This window comes from Symphalangus syndactylus, chromosome 23 (assembly GCF_028878055.3).
Source record: "Symphalangus syndactylus isolate Jambi chromosome 23, NHGRI_mSymSyn1-v2.1_pri, whole genome shotgun sequence".
Lineage (NCBI taxonomy): Eukaryota > Metazoa > Chordata > Mammalia > Primates > Hylobatidae > Symphalangus > Symphalangus syndactylus.
The window spans coordinates 42,537,190-42,549,915 of NC_072445.2; the positions used below are offsets into that span (position 1 = coordinate 42,537,190).

The 12,726-nt window shown below is 40.0% G+C and overlaps 2 non-coding genes across 2 annotated transcripts; one reads left to right on the forward strand and one right to left on the reverse strand.

The window, feature by feature from the left end:
- The first annotated feature begins 4,004 nt into the window (after positions 1-4,004).
- Positions 4,005-4,086, forward strand: TRNAS-GCU (transfer RNA serine (anticodon GCU)). The gene has a single exon. It is a non-coding gene; the product is annotated as a tRNA-Ser (tRNA).
- Positions 4,087-12,039: 7,953 nt separating this feature from the next.
- TRNAQ-UUG (transfer RNA glutamine (anticodon UUG)) lies at positions 12,040-12,111 on the reverse strand. The gene has a single exon. It is a non-coding gene; the product is annotated as a tRNA-Gln (tRNA).
- Positions 12,112-12,726: the final 615 nt, after the last annotated feature.

Consider the following 12,726-nt stretch of genomic DNA (forward strand, 5'->3'; position numbering starts at 1 on the left):
TTGCATCGAAAAAAGCTCTTCTAGTTTTGTTTATTAAAGCTTTCAAACTTATATAAAGTTAGAGAGAATCGTGTAATGACTTTCCATGCACACATCAACCAGGTTCAACAACAATTAGCATTTACCATTCTTATTTCATTCATCTCTCCTTTTCTCCACTGAAGTATTTTACTTCTAAGCATCATGTAATTTGATGTTTAAATACTTCAGTATATGTCTAAGAGAAAAGAACATTTTAAAAAATGGGCACATGTGGCCAGGCGCCGTGGCTCATGCCTGTAATCCCAGCACTTTGGGAGGCTGAGGTGGGCGGATCACGAGGTCAGGAGATCGAGACCATCCTGGCTAACATGGTGAAACCCCATCTCTACTAAAAATACAAAAAGAAATTAGCTGGGCGTGGTGGCGGGCACCTGTAGTCCCAGCTACTCCGGAGGCTGAGGCAGGAGAATGGCATGAACCCCGGGAGGTGGAGCTTGCAGTGAACCGAGATCGCGCCACTGCACTCCAGCCTGGGCGATAGAGTGAGACTCCATCTCAAAAAAAAAAAAAAGGCACATGTTGTCAGGACCTCCTGAGGCACAGAAAACAAAAAGAACGAACAAACAAAACCATAATTTTAATAACTTTATCACTTCTAAAATATTTAACTAAAATTCTTAATATTATCTAATACCTAGTCCATGTTCAATTTTCCCAGTTATGCAAAAATTTTTTTATAGGTGAGTTGTTCGATTTATGATCCAAAGTAGGTTCATATATTATTTCTGGGTGATAAATTTCTTAAAACTCTGTTTTTTTTTTTATATTTTACTTTTTTGAGACACAGTCTCACTTTGTCACCCAGGCTGGAGTACAGTGGTGCGATCTCAGCTCACTGCAATCTCCTGGGCTCAAGCAGTCCTCTCACCTCAGCCTCCCAAGTAGCTGCGACTACAGTCACGCACCACTGCACCTGCCTAATTTTTGTATTGTTAGTAGTGATGGGGGTTTGCCATGTTGGCCGGGCTGGTCTCAAACTCCTGGCCTCAAGTAGTCTGCCTGCCTTAGCCTCCCAAAGTTCTAGGATTACAGGCACGAGCCACCACTCCCCACCTGCTGTTTTGATTTTCATTTCCCTAGTTACGTATGATGTTGAGAATCTGTAAATAAGCTTAGCTGCCACCTTCTTTAGTGAAGTGTCCAGATCTTTTGCCTACATTTTAACTGGGTTGTTTGTTTTTTTGTTAAATTATTGAGAGTTCTTTGTACATTTTCTTTTCATTCCCTTAACAGTGTATTTCACAGAGAAGTTTTTAATTTTAATAAAATCCAACTTATTTTTTTTTCCAGATGTTTTGCTTGTGGTGTTGTCTTTATAAACTAATTGCCAAAGCCAACACTACCTAGATTTTCTCCTATGTTATCTGCTAGAAATTCTAGAGTTTTGTGTTTTACATTTAGGTGTATAATCAATTTTGGGTTAATTTTTATGAAAGTGTTAAGGTCAATGTCTAAAGTCTTTTTTTTAACATATAGATCTCCAATTGTTTTATTAAAATTTGTTTTAAAAATCATGCTTTTCTCCATTGAATTGCCTTTGCTCCCTTGTCAAAGATAAGTTTTCTATGGGTCTATTTCGGAATTCTCACTTCTTCCCATTGATTTATTTTTCTATTATTTTGACAACTGTATTAGTCTATTTTCACACTGCTGATAAAGACACACCCAAGACTGGGCAATTTACAAAAGAAAGAAGTTTACTGGACTTACAGTTCCATGTAGCTGGGGAGGCCTCACAATCATGGCAGAAGGTGAAAGTCATGTCTCATACGGCGGCAGACAAGAGAAGAGTTTGTGCAGGGAAACTCCCCTTTTTAAAACCATCATATCTCGTGAGACTTATTCACTATCATGAGAACAGCATGGAAAAGACCTGCCCCATGATTCAATTACCTCCCACAAGTTCCCTTTCAAAACACGTGGGAATTCAAGATGAGATTTGAGTGGGGACACAACCAAACCATATCACACCACCACACTGTCCTGATTACTGTAACTTTGACATTGGGTAATGTTAGTTTTTCAGCATAGTTCTTTTGCATGGTGTTGGCTATTCTGAATCTTTTGCCTTTCCATATGAATTTTGAGTTTGTTTGTTTTTTCTACAACTAAGTATCTCACTGGGGTTTTCATTAGGATTGTGTTGAATCTATAGATCAAATGGAAAGAACTGATGTCTTGACAATATTGAGTTTTCCTATCTATGAACATGGAATATCTCTCCATTTATTTGGATTCTCTCTGATGGCTTCAGAGTTTGTAGCTTTTCTCACATAGATCTTGTACATATCTGGTTAGATTTATATCTCAGTATCCTTTTTCTTTTTTGTTTTCTCTTCTGTTTCTTTCTTCTTTTCTTTTTTTTGTGCTAATATAAATAGTGTTGCTTTCTTAATTTCAAATTCCAAATGAGTATTGCTAGTATGTAGAAAAGGAATTGACTTTTATATATTAACCTTGTATCTTGCAACCTTGCTATAATTACTTTCTTTTCTTTTATTTTTTTTTTTTCTTTCTTTCTTTTTTTTTTTTTTTTTGAGACAGAGTCTCACTCTGTCACCCAGGCTGGAGTGCAGTGGTGTGATCTCAACTCACTGCAACTTCCACCTCCCGAGTTCAAGTGATTTTCGTGCCTCAGTCTCATGAGTAGCTGGGATTACAAGTGTGCGCCGCCGCACTCAGCCAATTTTTTTTTGTATTTTTAGTAGAAACAGGGTTTCACAATGTTGGCCAGGCTGGTCTCGAACTCCTCACCTCAAGTGATACACCCACCTCGGACCGGAAAATCGTAACAACTGTCCTCATTCAAATAAATAACTACGATTGTTTGAATCATTAAATAAACAAATCTTTAGTCCTCTAACCCAGGTCAGTTTTCCATGTTGGGTACTTGTGTGGTGAGGATGGATATATGAAATTTGGTAAAGGAACATGATGGGGAGAGAAGACAGTCCCTTCTGCCTAAACAGAAGTAAAGATTTCAAAGGAAGGAAAAACAATACAAAACAAAACAAAAACAAAAACACCCCAGCATTTGGGCAAGAAATAATCTCTCCAATATTTTCCACCAAATATAGAAAAGCCGAGAAGCCCTAGTGAGTAGATGGGTTCCTTGGTGCTGGGTTTATTTGAAATTGCCAAAGTCAGCTTCTTCCTGGATAGATAAAAACTATGGGATGGAGTTGAAGTGGCCCGCCCAGATCACACGGTGAGTGGGACAGAACCCCGACGCAAGCTAGCTGGCTCCTGCTCTAGGAAGGATTGCCCCACCCGACCCTGTAAGTGCTGGTGGCAGCCAGGCTAAATCATCTTAAGCAGTAACATTCCAAACTACTTTAGAACGAAAATGTTCGCATAGGGGAGTCTTGCTACTTTTTTTCCAACCCCGTTTTGACCCATTGCTGCATATCGCAGCAATGCAATAATTCCAAAACCCAGAGAAAGAACAAGAGAGAAATGAAAGCGTCTCCTTGCTGTCCGGCATATTTCCGAAGCAAAAATGTATAAGGGAATCGCAGAGCCGGTTTGTTGTTCGTTATAGTTTACTTGCTAATTTCTGGCACCTCCCAGAAAACAGGAATCCCTGGAGATGTTCTCATCAAGAGAAGGAATAATCCGGTCCCTCCAAAGGGAGAACACAGAGCAGCTAGCTGGAGCCAGGTCAGCAAACCAAGGTTCAAATCCTATGTCCATTCATTCCGGTGTTCAGCAAGGATCTACGTGTTTAATACCTAGGCGTACTGTTTTTATCTGTTCGTTTGATGTGTGCCAAGTAACTGAACTGAACTAGGTGTCATTTATCACTTTTGTGGTTGCTGCGAAATGTACCTAAAAATACCCGATCCTGAGTGTGGTTGTAAGGACTGAATCAGGATTAAGCCAGAAAAAGAGCGATTAAAAATAGTATTATTACAGGACTAACTGTGCGGAGGAAGAAAATGACTTTGCCACGCTTGACATGTGACGAGGTGGCCGAGTGGTTAAGGCGATGGACTGCTAATCCATTGTGCTCTGCACGCGTGGGTTCGAATCCCATCCTCGTCGTTGCCTAAGGTTTTATTTAACCCTCTAAAAGGATGGGTCTGAATGCTGCCTAGTTAGCGTTTATCTTGGGTAGATTAATTTGCCAAGAAACCAAGTAAATTACTAAATGTATCTTAACTGGCCTCTGCTAATTTTCAGTTCTGAGTACAAGATTCTCTCAAATCTCAGGGACAGTTCTTCCTCAGCAACATTGATCATACTTGTAAGTTAAATTAGCCAGTTGAGACATTTGGGTAGTGTTTGCTTTTCCCTCCAGATGGTAACCTTCTTAATGGCGAGGAATATTTGTGTTCTCCATAGAGTTTCCAGCTCTTCTGAAGGAGCAACTGAATAATTAATTGAGGGCTATAGAAAAATACTGTCAATAAACTTAAAATAAATGATAAAAATCATCCACATAAACATGTACAACAAATTATTGATACTATGTGTTGCAGGTATTTTCAGCCTAATTTTAACCTTACTGAAATTTTTACTGTTTGCTAACTTTAAAGTGCCCTCCCCCAACAAAATTCTTAAACATTATTGTCTGCTGATCTCTAGCTTTGAGGAGGATTTGTCTCTGTTTAGAGATGTGACAAAGCTGAAAAATATACTCCTCACGACATTCCCAGTTATATTTAAAGATGCCTCTGAAAGCAAGACAGAGAGTAATGTCCATATGGAATAGTTTCTACTTGTGATTTCCATCGTGGGCCTTCGGAGAAAAAAATATATTTTATTTACTGTATTGAAGTTTTTGAATAGTCACTGCATTCACATGATTCCAAAAGTATAAAGCTATATAAAATCTTGCACCCACCCATAATTATTCCCCAACCACCTAATTACATTCTTTACAGATAACCACTGTTATTAATTCTTTCCAGGATTATACTAAGCACATATGAATATATATTACATAAAATATATATTTCTATTCTTATCTCAAAAAAATCACAAAATGAATATTGTTCCTTATCCTGCCCCATTTCCCTAACCAATATATCCTGGAGAGCTTTACCTATCATCACAAAAAGTGAAAGCTTATTCTTTTTTAAGGATGCATTTATCCCAATGCATACTTTACCATATATTATTTAACCAGCTCTCTACTGGACAATTTGGGTTTTCTGTATCTTTTGCTATTATAAACTATGCTGCAACAAATAACTTTATATATACATACATAAAATTTTGAATGTATATATATGTAATACTGCAATATAAATTTTTAAAAGTGAGTTTGCTGTGTCTTAGGATATACTCATTTAAAATATTTAAGATATTGCCAAATGGCCCTCCAAAAGGATTTTATTAGTTTACACTCTTAACCAGTAATGACTAAAATTCTTGTTCCTCTCACCCTCCTCTGGGCTGTTACATCAGAATGACCCAAAATGTGTGTTATGAATGAAGAATTCTGGGCCTCGATCATGATCTATTGCATTATAACCTCAGTGGCAGGGCAGTGGGGGATGGGATGTTCCTGAATCTGTGATTTAATAAAGTATTCAGATGTTTCCTATGTTGGTCTTAAGGCTTGTACATGGCTGAAGTATCTACATGTTATCTCCATTCATCTAGAATTTTCTTTTTCTTTCTTTTTCTTTTTTTTTTTGAGACAGAGTTTCACTCTTGTTGCCTAGGCTGGAGTGCAATTGTGCAATCTCGTTTCACTGCAACCTCCACCTCCTGGGTTCATGCGATCCTCCTGCCTCAGCCTCCCGAGTAGCGGGGACCACAGGCACGTGCCACCAAGTCCAGCTAATTTCTGTATTATTAGTAGAGACGGGGTCTCGCCATGTTGGCCTAGCTGGTCTGAATTGCTGACCTCAGGTGATCCACCCGTCTCTGCCTCCCAAAGTGCTGGGATTACAGGCGTGAGCCACTGCACCTGGCCTAGAATTTTCTTTATTTCTGTAAATGTTTGCCTCAGGAAAGCTGCTTTTTTCTTCCTCCTCCTCCTCCTCCTCCTGCTTCTCCTCCTCTTCTTCTTCTTCTTTTTTTTTTTTTTTTTTTTTGTTTGAGACTGGGCTTTGCTCTATCACCCAGGTGGGAGGATCGCTTGAGTCTGGGAGGTGGCTGATCTCTGCTCACTGCAACCTCCACCTCCCAGACTCAAGCGATCCTCCCACCTCAGCCTCCGGAGTGGCTGGGACTGCTTTTGTTTTGTTTTGTTTTTGGTAGTGACGGGGTTTCACCATGTTGCCCAATCTGGTCTCGAACTCCTAGGTTTGACCTGACCCTCTCAGCCTCTCAAAATGCTGGGATTGCAGGTGTGGGATTACCGCTTCTGACCAGTTTCTATCTTCGATGTTCCCAGGTACACATCTCATAACTTGGACAGGTTTTTTCTTTTTAATTTAATTTCACTTTTTAAATTATTGTCTATAGCCACCCTACTGTGCAATAGATCTCAAAACATTCCTCTTGTCTATCTGAAACTTTGTACCACTTTAACTAACAACTCTATTCTTTCCCCAACTTCCACCCCATCTATAACATCTGGTAACCATTATTCTAATCTCTCTATTTCTATGAGTTCAACTTTCTTTTTAGATTCCACATATAAGTGAGATCATGAAGTATTTTTCTTTTTGGGTCTGGCCATTTCTTTTAGCATAATGTCCTCCAGGTTTATCCACATTGTGCAAACTGACAGAATTTCTATCTTTTTAAGGTCTGAATAGTATTTCATTGTATATATAGCACATTTTCTTCCTCATTTTTTTTTTTTTTTTTGGAGTTTTGCTCTTGTCACCCAGGATGGAGTGCAATGGTGCCATCTCAGCTCACTGCAACCTCCGCCTCCCAGGTTCAAGCGATTCTTCTGCCTCAGCCTCCCAAATAGCTGGGACTACAAGCATGTGCCATCATGCCCAGCTAATTTTTGCATTTTTAGTAGAAATGGGGTTTCACCCCATTGGCCAGGCTGGTCTCAAACTACTGATCTCAGGTGATCCACCTGCCTCGGTCTCCCAAAATGCTGGGATTACAGGCTTGAGCCACTGTTCCCGGCCTAGCACATTTTCTTTATATATCCATCTGATGATGGACACTTAGGTTGATTCCATGTCTTGGCTATTAACTGCAGTGAACATGAGAGTACAGATATTTCTTTGATATATTGATTTCAATTCCTTTGGATATATTCCTAGATGTGGGACTGCTGGATCATAAGGTAATTTTATTTTTAGTTTTTGAGGTATCTATATACTATTTTACATAATGGTTGTACTACTTTACATTTTCACCAACAATGTACAAAAGTTGCCTGTTCTCCATGGCCTTGTCAACGCTTGTTATCATCTTTCATCTTTTTGATAAAAGCCGGCTTTTATAAAAAAGATTTTGTCAAAAAGATGAAAGATTGTTACAGGTGTGGTGGGTCACGCCTGTAATCCCAGCACCTTGGGAGGCCAAGGTGGAAGGATCGCTTGAGCCCAGGAGTTTGAACCCAAGTGTTTGAGAGCAGTCTGGCTAACATAGGGAGACCACCATCTCTACAAAATAAATAAAAATCAGCGGGGCGTGGTGGTGCATGCCTGTGGTCTCAGCTAATTGGGAAGCCGAGGCAAGGGGATCGCTTGAGCCCAGGAGTTTGAGGTTGCAGTGAGCCGTGATCTTGCCACTTCACTCCAGCCTGGGCGACAGAGCCAGGCTCGGTCTCAAAACAAAAAGCAAAACAAAGCAAAAAGCAAAAAAAAGTCATTCTAATGGGTGTGAAGTGATATTGTGGCTTTAATTTTCATTTCCTCAATGCTTAGTGATGCTGAGCATCTTTTTTTCATATGTATTGCCATTTGTATGTCTTCTTTTGAGAAATGTCTGTTCAGTTCCTTTGCCTATTTTGTAATCAGGTTGATTGTTTTCTTGCTATTTAGTTGTTTGAATTCCTTATATATTTTGCATATTAACCCGTTATTAGATATAAGGTTTGCAAATGTTCTCCCATTCTGTGGTTTGCCTCTTCACTTTGTTTCCTTTGCAGTGCAGAAACTTCTTAATTTGATGCAATCCCGTCTGTCTGCTTTAGCTTCTGTTGCTTGTGCTTTGGAGTCAAAAAAAAAAAAAAAAAAAAAAAAAAAAATCATTGCCCAGGCAACGTCATGAAGCTTTTCCCTTATCTATTTATTTTTCAGTATATAGGTTTATAGCTTCCAGTCTTGTATTTTAATCCATTTTGAGTTGATTTTTATATATGGTGTAAGATAAAAGTCTAATTTTATTCTTCTTCATGTGGATAACTAGTTTTCCCATCACCATTTATTAAAGAAGCTGTCCTTTTGTGTGTTCTTGGCACCTTGTCAAAAATCAATTGACAAGAAATACATGGGTTTATTTCTGGGCTTTCTATTCTCTTTCAAAGGTCAGTATGTCTGTTTCTATGCCAGTACCATGCCTTATTACAATCACTTTATAATAGATATAAATAGTGAATGTGATGCTTCCAGCTTTGTTCATTTTTTTTTTTTTTTTTTTTTTGAGACAGAGTCTCGCTCCATCGCCCAGGCTTCAGGCTGGAGTGCAGTGGCGCGATCTCAGCTCACTGCAAGCTCCGCCTCCCGAGTTCACGCCATTCTCCTGCCTCAACCTCCCTAGTAGCTGGGACTACAGGCGCCCGCCGCCACACTCGACTAATTTTTTTGTATTTTGTTTAGTAGAGACGGGGTTTCACCATGTTAGCCAGGCTGGTCTCGAACTCCTGACCTCGTGATACGCCTGCCTCGGCCTCCCAAAGTGCTGGGATTACAGGCGTGAGCCACTGCACCTGGCCAGCTTTGTTCATTTTGCTCAAGAGTTTTTTGTCTATTTGAGGTCTTTTGTGGTTCCATACAAATTTAAGAATTGTTTTTTCTATTCGTGTAAAATATGACATTGGAGTTTTGACAAGGATTGCATTGAATCTGTAGATAGCTTTGGGTGCTGTAGACATTTTAAAGATATTAATTCTTTCATTAACATGGAATATTTTCCATTTATTTGTGTTTTTGTCATTTTATCAGACTTTTATAGTTTTCAGTGTACAGGTCTTTCATCTCTTTTGTTAAATTTATACCCAAGTATTTTATTTTGTTTTTCTTGCTATTGTAAATGGGATTGTTTTTTTAATTTCCTTTTCAGATAGTTCATCATTATATAGAAATGCTACTGATTGTTTAATGTTGATTTTGTATCCTGCAACTTTACTGAATTTATCATTTCTAACTTTTCTGTAACATCTTTAGGGTTTTCTATTTGCTGATCTTGTCATCAGCAAATGGAGTTAATTTTAATTCCTTTCTTATTAGGATGACTTTTATGTCTTTCTCTTATCTAATTTCTCTGGCTCTATAAAACTAATTTTTGAGAGTTTTTATGATGAAAGGGTGTTGAATTTTGTCAAATACTTTTTCTGTATCTATGGATATAATCACGTGGTTTTTATCCTTCATTTTTGTTAATGTGGTGTAACACATTTTTTGATATGGACAGATTTTAAAATCGGTTTTAATTTCCTCAGGAAATCAGCTACCATTAATTGGCTTGGTCCTCTATTCTGAACACATCTTCTCTGGGCAGCTGATCATATTCTCAATCCTTAGCTGGATGTCTTCTTTGGAAAAGAAGTTTTCCCAGGATATGCCTATACATTCTTTGATGAAACTGTCAAAGAAAAAATGTACCAGATGGAGTTAAATAGGCAAGGAAGACTTTATTCCAGACAATTGCAATAGGGGAGAGAGATTAAATAAACTCAGATCCAAATACATCAGGGGCAGCTGGGGATCTATAGCCAATAGTAAGGGTTAGACAACCATTTGATAGAAAATGACTACGAGGAACTTGATTAGATATCAAGGGTGGAAAAAGGAAACTTGATAGGATTTTGAGGTGAGGAATTCTTACTGAATTGGCTTAGCAGGATTTTTGCTAAAACTAGGCTCAACTGGATTATTTGCTGAAATTGGGCTGGGCAAGCCAAGGATGGGACCTAGTTGAGAGGAGGACTCAGAGGAACCTAACTAAAGTTTGTTCAAGGATGGGGTTTTTATAATACCCACGGGAATTTCTTCAGCTTTCTAAAGGGATTGGAGACCCACAGAACATGTAAGGCATCAGGGAGAGCATGTATGTATGCTCCCAGCCTCTCCCAGTGTTGGTGGCTGCTTCTGCCTCCTCATAGCAGCTGCTCCTTGGCCTTCTGTTCAGTTCTGGGTCACGTTGTGCAGGCACCATCTCCAATCAGGTCTTGTCCATTACCTTAATTTAGAGGCTTGGGATAAACTCTGAGTTACTGGTTTCAGCTAGGATAAGTGGATGCTTGATGATGGGTGTGATCATAATGATTAGGTACAGTACCACAGGCTGGCTATGGTGTTAGGTGGAAGGATGGCTGGACTTATAAGCATCCCAAACAGGTAGAAGAGGCTGTTAGGCCATTAGGAAAAGGGAGAACACTTTGGGTGATATCTCATCATGCTAACATCAACAAAGTGGAAAGAAGGTGGGGCCACACTAGCTAAGGCAACACCACAAGAAAATGTTATTTCCCTCTGCAATTAGCACCATTACAGACCATATGAAATACAATCAAGCACGCCTAATGGGAGCCAAAATAATGCTTTCATAAATTTTGTAAACTTAGTTACAGAGTCTCTGTGTAACCAATGGTAATTCATAATATGAGCTAATGAATTATTAATGGTTTAATGGACTTGGTGAAAGTAGGATTCGACTTGCTTTTTTGGTATGTATGCGAAAATCAAAATGTCAAAGTAAGAAATCTGAAAATAAATAATTGGATTTAAAGGTTGTCTCTTACATCATAGAAGAGATTAATTTGTACAAAACACAAATGCTTGTTTCTAATTTAGTTCTTGTTCTCTCTGTCCTCTAGGGCACATCTTTCCCTCACCTTGCCACCTCACATTTCCCACCTCATTCTAACAGCTAAATGAGTGTCTATCAGGAATTTTCCAGACCTTCCAGGTTTCATCACCTCTATCTCCAATTCAATCCTGGTCTACACACACAGTTCAAGGGAGGCAAGATAGCGGGTACATTTTCTGTTCTTGACCTTCAGCTCCAAGGGACTGTTTCCCGGGTGCTTCGGACCGAGTGTTTGGGAGTGTCTGGGGAGGACTCTGTCAGGGATCCCCCTCCTTTCACCCTGGTACTAGGAGCTGAAGAGGCGAGATGCCAGGCGAACGGCCGAAGGCAGAGGTCTTTTTACCCCCATCTCCCTTGTCTCCCACACAAGTTGTAGGGCCCCTCCACCGTGTCTAGTCCTGAATTGGGAATGCCAGCTCCCGGCGCGGCGAGGCCAGGGTCCGGTCCCTAGGTGAGTTTTCTCTCCGCTGGAAGACCCGACACCGTGGATACCAGGGACCCGAGCCCTCCAGGGCTGCTGGCTTTGGAGGGATTTCCAGAGGTTGCAGTCGGGGTGAGCGGAGAGACTAAGAAGTACAGGGGACTAGAGAAAGCAGATGAGGGTGAATTGTCTCATCAAGATGGGGGATAGGGAAAAGGGCCGAGAAGTAACCCGGGGCGCGAGGTCCACAGAGAAAAAAAAAAAAAACAAAATAAAACAAACAAACAAAAAAACACGCCCGAGACCAAGGCTCAGCCACTTTACACGCAGGACTTAGTTGTGGTAGCGAGGAGGGCTTCGAACCTAGGCACTTTTGAGGAAGCGTTTGTCTCCATCACAGGAATTGGGTTTCCACGTTGCTGCTGGAGCGTTTCGTAAGTAGGTAAGAGGAGCATCTTTCTCTTTGTCTCCAAACCCGTGAATTTGATACGCTTTGAAAGCGTTCTTCTAGGCGAAAGCGCTTGGTACTTAATTCATGCTTGGATATAAGGGGAGAGTCCAATACCGTGCACGCGGCCACAAAGGTGTTTTCGACAAGAATTCGATGGGAAGCGGAGGAACGAGTTTTTCCCACATTCAGAGGCCAAGCCAAGAACTGTAAAACGTTCACCTTTGAAAGGTCCCACCGAGATTCGAACTCGGATTGCTGGATTCAAAGTCCAGAGTGCTAACCATTACACCATGGGACCAACCGCAAGCATAGAATAGGTATATACAGTCGTGCTTAAATACCTCTTTGATAATAAACTTTCTAGTTGCTCCAATCCGGAAGAGTTAGGTCAGGCTTCAGTGAGACCACGCTGACAGGAAAGCTGACGCTTTGTTGCTGAAGAAGGAGTAACTGTCAAAATAAAATTCAGGGAGATCTGTTCACTCTTTCCTGTGCTTTTCTTGGGAGCATAAATTAGCTTTCAGAAATCAACCGGGGCAGATTTGTGAGGTCTGAAACTTAACAATTTAGAATGTCCTCTTTAAGAAAAAGAATAGCTGTTATCAACATAAAATTATGGGTACTCTAAGGCCTGTATGATGTATCTGAGGATAGGCTGGAGTAGGGAGAGGCAAGTGTCTTAACTAATTTTCACCATACTTGCATACTTTTGCAAATTTTACAAAATATGTTTCATATAGAGCAACCTCTTCCCAAGGCCTTGGAAAGCACAGCGCAAGGAAAGGATCTTAACACACTCATGTGTGTTAAGACTCATGATAAACATCCTTCTGGGGTGCAGATCTTTTAGCAATATCTTGTCAAAATAGTCTCTTCTACAGCCACTAAAAAGAATGGGATAGACATGTAACAC